General features: G+C 40.2%; 1 protein-coding gene across 2 annotated transcripts in view; it reads left to right on the top strand.

The window, feature by feature from the left end:
- Positions 1–9,701, top strand: part of FKTN (fukutin) — a 73,353-nt gene extending 63,652 nt beyond the window's left edge. The window contains exon 11 of one of the 2 annotated variants that reach the window (XR_005988985.1): positions 9,631–9,701. The gene's annotated coding sequence lies outside the window, so the exon portion shown is untranslated. Of the gene's footprint in view, positions 1–12; positions 2,543–9,630 lie in introns of those variants that run through there. The other variant, XR_005988986.1, reaches the window with a different exon arrangement.
- The last annotated feature ends 1,780 nt before the right edge of the window (positions 9,702–11,481 follow it).

Here is an 11,481-nt window from a genome sequence, read left to right as displayed (position 1 = left end):
TTTTTATGATAGTCACACAGAGAGAGAGAGGCAGAGACACAGGCAGAGGGAGAAGCAGGCTCCATGCACTGGGAGCCCGACGTGGGATTTGATCCTGGGTCTCCAGGATCGCGCCCTGGGCCAAAGGCAGGCGCCAAACCACTGCGCCACCCAGGGATCCCCAATACCTGATTCTCTTAAGCTCAAGATGTGTCCCATTGCTACTTCACCCCTTCCAACTCCCCAAAAAACCATTGGCTAAGCACTCATTTCCAAAGAATCCTTCCTCCTTCCCTTGTTGATACTCTCTTATGGATACTAGAAGTTGAGGATAAGTTGTGCTCATTGCTATTCTTCTCTGTGACCCCAAACCATTGTATCTAGTCTTAATATGGTTACAAAGCTTCAGATGGCAGACAGAAGAGCAGGGTGTTACATAGAAAAGCAGGGGTTATAGATTGGGGACCAGAGCTGCATCTGGGAAACACACTTGGAATGAATTCCCACACTCTAGCCTAATACCTTACCCAGTATCACAAACCTAAGTAAGGCTGCAAATGTCTCTGAGACTCTCCCAAGTTTCACCTTCTGGAAAATGAACACTTCTTTCATCCTTAATATTATAAATCTCCATGGGAAATTTACCCTCAAAGACTAGTCAGAGAAAGTGCCACATTCTCAACTTCTGATAATTACCATGGAAAAACTCCAATTCCTGACCAGATGAAAGGATATCTTTGAGGGAATTTCTCTTTCCTCTTCTTCCTCTGTCATTGAGACCTGTGGTAGGTCACCTCTAATGTTTCACTTAGGGGAGTCAGCATATTAGTATAATAAAAAGACCACAAACTTCTGAATTTGGCCTGAGTTTGCATCCCAGCTTCGTCATGTGGGATTTGTGGTAGAGGACGTCTCAGCCTCAATTTCCACATAAGTGAATTGGGGAGATGTGTACTTTTCTAGAATTTCGGTAGGATAAAATGGAACATAAAGTGCTTAGCATCAGGCCTAGGATTAAGTAAGTTCTCAAGAAATGTTCCATTTCCTACTTCCAAGTCCCTTTTCTAATCCTTCAAATAAGATTAAGGAAACTATGGTTCAGAATACAATCCTTACTCAGGAGGTGGGTAACTGAATTTGCTTAGGGAAAAAAATTGTTTCATTAAATCAAGGCATTAAAGGACAAATTGTATGGTTCATGAATTCAGAGACATTACTAAGTTGCCTCCTTCTCTAAATAGAACTAGTATTTTCATTTTATTGGTCAGGCTACTGTCTCCTAAGGTCTCTTTATATGATCCCTTATGTTACATAGTTCCTTGGCCCCAAGCAGTTCCCTCTCTCTCCCTCCCTAGATTTAATTCTTGTTCTGCCCTGGACTATTTCAGCATTCTAGCTTTTTCTAGAGGTAAACCCTCATCTCCTTGTTACTAAATCTCTACCCAGCCAAAATCAGGTATAAGTTACAATTTCCAGAGAGAAGGAACTTGGAATACTTAGTGTCATATAACTATCAGTACTTTTAGTAAAGGAGAATCGAAAATACTCATTTTCACCTTCTTTCATCAAATTTGTGTTTATGTTTCAGGCAAGAATGAACAGTATGTTTTAAGCTATTTTAGCTTCTCTGCACAAACTAAAATCTAGTTATAGTTTATAAGTCAAACAGAACGATTCAATAGTGATACCTTTTTACAGAACCCGTACTAAAGTAGGCAAGTATACATTTTTCTAATGAGAAATCTGTGCTTCTGTATTTTCAGAACTTCTGGGTTATAATGTCCCTCTTGCCATCCCCCAACACAACCCAGTACAGAGATGATGTAGGAACCCAATACTCAACAGCTGCTATACACTTATGAGCAGCTCTCACAGTGGGGTTGAAAAGGTGTATGAAGAGAATTAGAAGTACTGTATTTTGTTTTATAAAACAATGTACTGTCTCATGTGCCATTAAAGAAAATTATAAGATTTTGTAGTCTTTTGATGACTCATTCAGAGCATGGGTTTATTAAATGAAGACCATATATAGCTATTTGTGTGTCCCTTCTAATTCAAAACGAGAAAAACATGTATGTGAATTTTTAAACAAAGTGATATTTTAAACATGGGTAAATTTCAATGTATCCTTACCAGTTGACTATTTGATTTTATCTTCAGGTACAGGTAGTTTGTGGTACTACTGAAAATACCTTTAATATTATTATTTTGATCAGAATTTATAATATATAATCAGTTTGGGATGATAAATAAACTTTTTAAAATTACTTGAGATGTTTCGTGTTTATTCTGCAAGTTTGCAGTAGATATTGCAGCCACTAACATTCTTAAGCAATCTGGTAAAATAGTAAATCTTGCCACAAGTACCATATTTCTAAAACTAAGGTAAAATGAAGTGATATGAGTGGGTCCTAATCAAATATGACTAGGCCCTTATAAGAAGAGATTAGAATACAGCCAGGCACAGAAGGAATACTGCGGAGATTAGGGAGAGGGCAGTCATCTACAAGTCAAGAAGAAAGACCCTCAACAGAAACGAACTCTACCAGCACCTTGATCTTGGACTTTTAACCTACAGAACTGTGAGAAAATAAATGTCTGTTTTAAACTACCTAGTCTGTGATACTTTATTTTTTAAAAAAGATTTATTTATTTTAGAGAGAGAGCACACACTCGCGTGCAAGCAGGGGTGGAGCAGAGGGAGAGCAAGAGGAAGAGAATCTCAAGCTGACTCCCTGCTGATCACAGAGTCAGACACAGAGCTCCATCTCACTACCCTGAGATCATGCCCTGAGCCCAAAACCAAGAGTGAGACACTTAACTGACTGAGCCACCAGGCACCCTATTTGTGATACTTTATTAGGCAGCCCTTGATTAATGCAGTAATGAAGACAGTGTGGTATTGGTAAAAAGACACATAGATCACTGGAACAGAATAAAGAACCCAGAAATTGACACACAAATACACTCAATGGATTTTTGAACAAAGAGCAAAAGCAATTCAGTAGAGGCTAAGATAGCCATTTCAACAACAACAAAAATAACCTCAATTTGAACCTCATACTTTATACAAAAATGAGCTCAAATGTATCCTGTACTTAAATGTAAGACTATGAAACTTCTAAGGGAAAAAATAGAAAATCTTCATGATTTGGGGCTAGGCAGTTCTTAAGACTTGATACCAACCAAAAGCATAATCCATTAAAGGGAAAATTGATAAGCTGGACTAAACCAAAATTTAAAACTACAAAGGCCTACAAGAAGAGGATGGGAAGTCAAGCCACAGACTAGAAGGAAATATTTGCAAACTACATAGCTGACAAGAGAGTAGCATTTAGAATATATAAAGAAACTGACCCTCAATAGTCTGAAAAATCCATTAGAAAATGGGCAAAGACATGAACAGACATTTCACTGAAAAATATTTACAGCTGATTAAGCACACTAAAAAGATGTTCAGCACTGTTAACAAAATAGCCAAAAGCAATACTGAGAAAGAAGAGCAAAGCTAGAGGCATCACATTTGCTGATATCCAACCATAATCTAGTGCTATACTAATCAGAACAGTATGGTACTAGCATAAACATAGACCAATGGGACAGAATTGAGAGCCTAGAAAATAAACCCATGCATATCCAATCAACTAATATTTGATGAGGGAGCCAAGAATACTCAACAGAGGATATACAGTCTCTTTAATAAATGAGGCTGGGAAAATGGATGTTCACATGCAAAAGTATGAAACTACTTCTGTCTTCCACCACTCACAAGAGTTAACTCAAAATGGATTTAAAAACATAAATGTGAAACCACAAAACTCCTAGAATAAAATGGGCAAAGACTTCTTGACCTTGTTCATGTCAATGATCTTTTGTTTTGGATATGACACCAGAAGCACCAAAGGCAACAAAAGTGAAAATAAACAAGTGGGACTACATCAAATTAAAAGCTTCTGCACAACAATTCAAGGCAGCCTATAGATTAGGAGTAAGTATTTGCAAACAATGTATCTGATAAGGAGCTAATATCCAAAAGATACAAGAAACTCCTACAACTCAATAGCAAAAAAACAATCCAATTAAAAATGGGCAAAGGAACTGAATAGACATTTTTCCAAAGGAGATATTCAGGTGGCCAACAGGTACCTGGAAAGGTGTTCAACATTACTAATCATCAGGGAAATGCAAATCAAAATCTCACACCTGTGAAAATGACTTATTAAAAAAGACAGGAGCTAATAAGTTGAGAATATGCAGAAAAGGGAACTCTTATTCACTGATGATGGGAATGTAAATTGATGCAGGCACTAGAAAAACAGCATGAAGTTTCCTCAAAATATTAAAAATAGGGCTACCATATGATGATCCAGCAATTCCACTCTGGATACTTACCTGAAGGAAACAAAATCATTCTCCCAAAGAGATTTTTGCCCCTCCCCCGCCCCCATACATTGCAGGTTTATTTACAATAGTCAAGATATGGAAACAACCAAAGTGTCCCATCAATGGACAAATGGATAAGAAGATGTGGCATATATAGAGAATGGAATACTGTTTAGCCACAAAAAAGCAGGAAATCCTGTCATTTGTGGCCAAATAAGTAGACCTTGAAGGCATTATTGTTAAGGGACATAACAAACAGAAAAAGATTAGATAACTATATGATCTCACTTTATATGTGGAAGCTAGAAAAACCAAACTCAGAAACAACAGATTGGTGGTTGCCAGAGGCAGGGGGCAGGGAATTGGGTGAAGGTGGTCAAAGGTACGAACTTCCAGTTGAGACAAGTTCTAGGGGTATAATATACAGCATGATGAGTATAGTTAACAATACTATATTGTATATCCGAAAGAGCATTTTGTCACAAAACAAGTTTTTAGCTATGTGAGGTGATGGATGTTAACTAGTAGTGATCATTTCACAATACAGACATATCAAATAATTGTGTTGTACACTTTATGACCTATATACAATGTTAGAGGTCAATTATATCTCTATAAAACTGGGGAAAATGTTGCCATTTTTCCTGGTCATAATTTCTTCCATGAAATCTGAAATATTACTGAAGCAAACATTAATAAATCAGCCCTTGCTCAGCTGATAATTAGAAATTTTTCTTGTTATCACTGGTATGAGAAGTAATGCTAGAGCCTCCTCAGCTCTGCTTCATTGCACTTTGTGTTTTGGGATCCTATTCCTTGGACGCAAAAATACAAAATCTTCTGAATTTCAGCATAGTCCTCTTCCAAAATGTATCATTTTCCAAAAATGTTATGGAAATGTCCATTTTTACTAAAAGTTACTACTAATTTTATTTCTAATCTAACTTTATACCTTTACTATTCATCCCATAAATAATGTTTCCCTATGACTATTCTCTCCCCACAAAGCTATATGTAAACTGCTGACCAAAGGTGCTAAATGTAACAGCATTTTCTGAAGGGAGTAAAATTTATCATTGATAATAGAGAAGTAAAGAGAGCTATAATATTGATTATTAATATAACTTTAAGAAAATGTTCAACAGGGACACCTGGGTGGCTCAGCGATTGAGCGTCTGCCTTCGGCTCAGGGCATGATCCTGGGCTCCCAGGATGGAGTCCCACATCGGGCTCCCCACAGGGAGTCTGCTTCTCCCTCTGCCTGTGTCTCTGCCTCTCTCTCTTTGTGTCTCTCATGAATAAATAAAATCTTTAAAAAAAAAATAAAAAGAAAGAAAGAAAAAATGTTCAACATTGTTAACCATCAGGGAAGTGCAATTACAAGCATAAGAGATATCACTGTACACCTATTAGAATAACTAAAATTTTAAATAGTGATAACACCAAATACTGTAGTTGTCTCTTTTATAAAGGATTTCTTTTTGCATGTGTACTGTGTACCATGGTTTGTACTATGATTTTACTAGAGAGTGCCCTTCAACATGTTACAAAAACTCTTATAACACTCTTTATAAAAAATTTATTTTTTTATTTTTTTTATTTTTTTTAAGATTTTATTTATTTATTCATAGAGACACACACAGAGAGAGAGAGGCAGAGACACAGGCAGAGGGAGAAGCAGGCTCCATGCAGAGAGCCCAACGTGGGACCCAATCCAGAGTCTCCAGGATCACGCCCTGGGCTGCAGGCGGAGCTAAACCGCTGCGCCACCGGGGCTGCCCTCTTTATAAAAAATTTAAAGGAATAATCTTACCACAATTTTTGTGCTGTACTAATCAAAACAGTATGACACTAGCATAATGCACTTGAGACCGCCAAGGGCTTTGGTGTTGTACAAACTTGGACTCAAATCCAGGGGTGCCACTTCCTAGTTTTATGATCTTGGGCTAATTATTTAACTTATGAGTTCCAACTTTTTTTCAATTCAGGGGGCTGAAATTAATATCTAGCTTTAAGGGTTATTATAAGAAATATAGGAAATCTGTAGTATCTGGTTCTGTTCAGTGCATAGTAGATGTTTAATAAATGGTGGCTCTTGTTAATAGTATCTTGCTTTTATTTCTACTTTTGGAATAAATCCCATGAACTTATATTTTCCCAATAAACCCAAGTAATTTTTTTCTGTAAGATTAGATATTTAAGAGTTCTCTTGGGTAGAGGACCCTGTCCTAAGGTATGGTGATAAGAAAGGACCCTAGCCTCAAGGGCACAGGTGCATGTTCTGTCTTTTGGGGAGACAGGACATGGGATTAATTGATTCTCAAAGACCAGGCTTGGATAAGGAGACCAAAAGTCCCAGACTTTGTAGAAGGCAGCCTGAGCACCCTAGGCTAGAAAAAGCTCTAGGAAGGAGGGCAAGGAAGGTGTAACTACAACCTTACAATGAGGTGTAACTTGATCTTAAGACATTATTAGTGAACAGTAACTTTGTTTTTTTTTTTTTTAATTTTTTTTTTAAATTTTATTTATTTATGATAGTCATACAGAGAGAAAGAGAGAGAGGCAGAGACACAGGCAGAGGGAGAAGCAGGATCCATGCGCCGGGAGCCTGATGTGGGATTCGATCCCGGGTCTCCAGGATCACGCCCTGGGCCAAAGGCAGGCGCCAAACCGCTGCGCCACCCAGGGATCCCTGAACAGTAACTTTGAATGAAGAAAGGGAAGAAAGCATTTCTGAACAAAGGAAGTCAGTGAAATCATGGAATGGGCTTTGTAGGACAGTACATAAGACCACTTGGCTATACATGGATAAGTAGTGGGGGGAAAAAGACAGCTAGAAAAGCGGACAAAGAACAGATTGGGGGCAGGGGGACCTGAATATACTGCTGTGAAGTTTGGATAAAAGAAAGTGTAGAAAGGTTATTTGAATAAGAACATGATGTTTTTAATCAGCACTAGATTACTACTCACGCATACTACGTTGGGGGCTGAGGTCCATTTGTTGACTCAGGAAATATTCATGAAGCACCTCCAAGGCCAGAGTGGGGATTTGGAAGAATTTAGGCTCACTGAGACTGATCCCATGAAATCAGTCTAGTACAAGTCCATTTCCACCCAGCCAGATTCTGCTGCCTGGGTCAGAGAGCTGAAGCTGGGACTACTCCCTGGCAAGGTCTGGGCCAGCTTTAATGCCTGCTTGGATCCTAAGGGTGTTGAGTGTGGGAGGAGAGGAGCCCCAAGCACAGGTTGTGTCCTGTTAAAACAGCCCACTTCGGCTACAGTGTGAGTTTCAGAATCGTATCTGAAACCCTAGCTGGTCTTGGACTTATTTCACATAACTTGTAAGGAAACCAGATCTCCACCAGCTAGAAAAGATGGATATGCTCTTGGGTAGTACAGAAGTATCTGTATTATGCAAAAGCAAACGTGAGAACTGTGGCAAGAAACCAAGGTTTCCCCTGTAGGTTTTTTTTTATTGGTTATATTTAAAATAACATCCTTTAACTGTCCTAAGAAGCCCCAGTGGCGTCTCCTGAAAACATCTGCTGATTTTGAGGACTAAGGGGGTGCCTCCCTCATCCCCTCGGTATATGTGTTTGGTTTGGGCTTTGTCCGTCTGGAAAGCAGAGGGCTCTGGGCAGCTCAGGCCTGGCAGATTTCCCCCACCTGCCTAAAATATAGCTCAGGGGGGCAGAGGCCCCTTCCTAGCCCAATCCTGTGCCTTCACTTTCCAGCCCCTGGAGCTGTGGCCTTTATTTCAAGTCTGGTCCCCAGGGGGCGGAGTGGGGAATGAGGACAGCTGATAAGCCTGACATTATTGACTTTATGGGGAGTATTCAGTGAATTTACTTTCTGCAAGAAGGCTGCACTCTTATCTGCTGCCCACAGAGCATCCAAATCCCCATCTAGGGGACCCATTTGATGAGTCATGTCTCTTATACAAAGACCAGAGAATATAAAGAGGAGAAAGGGGAGTCACACCCCACCTCTTTCTTTTCTCCAGTACCTTGCTCTGCTCCCCGTTCCCCTCCCCCCAATTCCCCTTGCTTTCCCACTGCCCTTGGGGTTATTGGCTGGAAGTAGCACTCTCTGCTCCAGGCCTACAGAGCGAAATCAGGCCAAATCAGCCTGGTCTTGAGAGTCAGCAGCTGGGCACACCCAGGGCTGTGCATCCCTCTAGTTGTAACTATGGGAAGAAAAGCCCGCTCACTTTAGGCAGTTCTATGCCGTGCTTTCTATTGCAATGGTCAACATTTGCTCTGGACAGGCCTCAACACCAGGTGTCCTGATGGAGATATGTGTGTGCATGTGTGTCTGGGTGTTACCAAGGAGTCCTGGGTCTGGGGAGCCTTAGAGGGTGGAAATTAATGGTAAAAGAGAGCCTGATGCTCAAGAGAAGCTTTTCTTTCCCCTCTTTGATATCTCCCTCACCCAGCTCTGGGTTCTGTTTGCTTCAAATACCAGAAGGAAATAAATGCTTCTTAGCAGCATAGGACCCAAAGTAACTGGGAGAAGAGAAGTGGGAGCCAGGATAGCTGGGTGGGGCAAATAAAAGGAAAAAAGTGCCCTTTGGACGATATTAGAAGCATGTGTTCAGACTCTCCACTTAGTTTTTGGATAGGGTTTTTCTGGCAATGAAAATGAAAACACAAAGTATTGAGCGGCTATGATTTTTATTAGATGCCTATTCTCACCATTTTTAAGCATTTACTCCAAATCATTCACTGAATCTTCACAATAAGCCATGAAGCTAATGTTTCCAATTCACATGAGAATATTGGAACTAGGAGACTAGTGTCGGAATGAGGATTCAGGCAGTCAGCCTGCCTCTGCAGCCATAGCAAAGGCCTTCTTTGAGCTGTCACCCACTTGGTGTTTCTTAATACTTTATCGCACTTAATTCATAGCAAACTGAGTATTTGTTATTCCCATGTTATAGAAAACAGCCTCAGAAGGGTAAAATATGGGGAGGGGGGGTTGGCAATTCTATCAGCTTTTTGTTTCTTAAGTCAAGTAGCCAGTTTAATTGAGAAAGTTTCAAAGCAGCATGGGCCTGGAAAGCAATTTATAAATTCCTCTACTTGCAATCCGAACCAGTAACCTTATCATTGCACTTGTCCCAGGCAAGGCACAAGATTAGACAGCAGACAGAGACAACAGGAAATGAGAAAAGGCATCAAGAAGACAGTGTTACAACAGTGCAGGAAATCTTTGCAAATCTGATTGTAGATGGATCACCCACCCTTCCCCTCTTCTTTATTCAAACAGGGCCTTAGGTTTGGATCCAGTTGAGGACCATCACTGAGATTCAACGTTGACTGCTTCTGAAATGCAGGATGTCTGGCAGGCTATGGCAATCTTCCAAGTAAGGATAACTTTGTTTACCGAGTAATATTGTCCAATTCTTTTGTCAACTAAAGTCACTGTAAGCTGCAGGGAAAACCTCAGTGGACAGCACGTTTGTTTCCTTATATATCAATACCATTTTTTCCTTTATTGTTTCTATCTGTGAGTATGTCCAGGGCCGCAAGACTAGTGTACATCAGAGACTCTGGTCTGCAGATTCTACTATCTTTCCTTTTCTGGCCAAACTAGGAAACAACCTCAGGAAAGTCCGAAAATGATGAGAAAGCAGCCAAATCTCTCTTTCCTTATGACAGAAGACCAAAGCTCTCACTCAGCCAGCACCCTTCCCAGCGCTCTAGTAGAGATGAGGCCATGTCAGCTTATTTCTCCCTCCAGATGCCCTGGTTTCTTACATCACCTGCTTTCATCTGCACCCGCTTGCTTTATTACTTTTTTATTTGCAGGAGGTCGAAGAAGGGGAGGCAGGAAGAGCATCTGAGGAGGTAAGCTAATCACTAAGTGGCTCTATGGGTCCTGTGAACGAAGTGACATTAATGTCCATGAGGATTTACAGCCTCTGCTGGCTCTGGGAAGATATTTGTCTAATGACCACTAGTAAAACAGAGTCAGCTGCAAGTGAAGTCTTGCTTCTTTGGGCATACTTTTTAGTATTTCACTTGTTTGGGAGCAATATTTTGTTTTGTCAAGGATGATAACTTATGTAATTTTATAATCAAGATATATAATTTCTCATATTAAATGGGAAAAGTGTGTGTAATGCTTTGCATGACACCTAGTACTTAGTGCTAAATAATGGGATAGAGGGATCCCTGGGTGGCGCAGCAGTTTAGCGCCTGCCTTTGGCCCGGGGCGCGATCCTGGAGACCCGGGATCGAATCCCACGTCGGGCTCCCGGTGCATGGAGCCTGCTTCTCCCTCTGCCTATGTCTCTGCCTCTCTCTCTCTCTCTCTCTCTCTCTCTGTGTGTGTGTGACTATCATAAATAAATAAAAATTAAAAAAAATAATAATGGGATAGAGAATTTGACACCTGGCCTCTAGTTGGTGCTTTATATCACCCCCTAGGTCAAGCAGCATCCGCTCTCCTGTCACAACCTGCTAGCTAGTCTCCTCACATTGTTTCTTGACCCTCTGTGTACAGCAGCCAGAATGTTCTTCTCTTCTCCTTAAAAAACAATCACCCAAACCCCTCCCATGGCCTTGGAAGCATTCGTTTCATAGAAACAAGCTATGTGTCTTCTGACAGAAAGCAGGGCAGGCTGGAGGCAGCTGTTTGGAGAAATGAGTCAGCGCTATCTTGCATTCATTCAACAAATGTCTTATCAAGCAGCTTTTATGTGCAGTGAACACTGTGGGGTTTAGTGGTTAACAAAGCTAAGTCCTTGCCCTCTTGACATTTACAGTGTATAACAGGCAAGCCAATAAGCAAGTAAACTAGAATGAGATTTGCTTTGAAGAATTCACCATGGTGATGGGGCACTTTTAAAAAACCAGAGTCAAAAGAATTTTAATTTACCAAATAAAGTTTCACAGAAGGATAAAACCTATGACCAAGAGTCATACCCACACAGCTTCAAATTAACTGTAAAAGAACAAGCACAGTTTTTTTTGGAAAATGCAAAGTAGGTTGTAATAATATAAAATTCATGACAAAAAGCAAGGCAAAGAGAACCATTTTTGTATTGATATGGAGTGTAGTTCTCTAAATCAATAAAACTTCACTGATCTTCATGTGTCAAACACATTGTATCTT

This window comes from Vulpes lagopus, chromosome 7 (assembly GCF_018345385.1).
Source record: "Vulpes lagopus strain Blue_001 chromosome 7, ASM1834538v1, whole genome shotgun sequence".
NCBI lineage: Eukaryota > Metazoa > Chordata > Mammalia > Carnivora > Canidae > Vulpes > Vulpes lagopus.
Note: the sequence above shows the minus strand (reverse complement) of the source record. Positions and strands in the feature narration are given on the sequence as shown.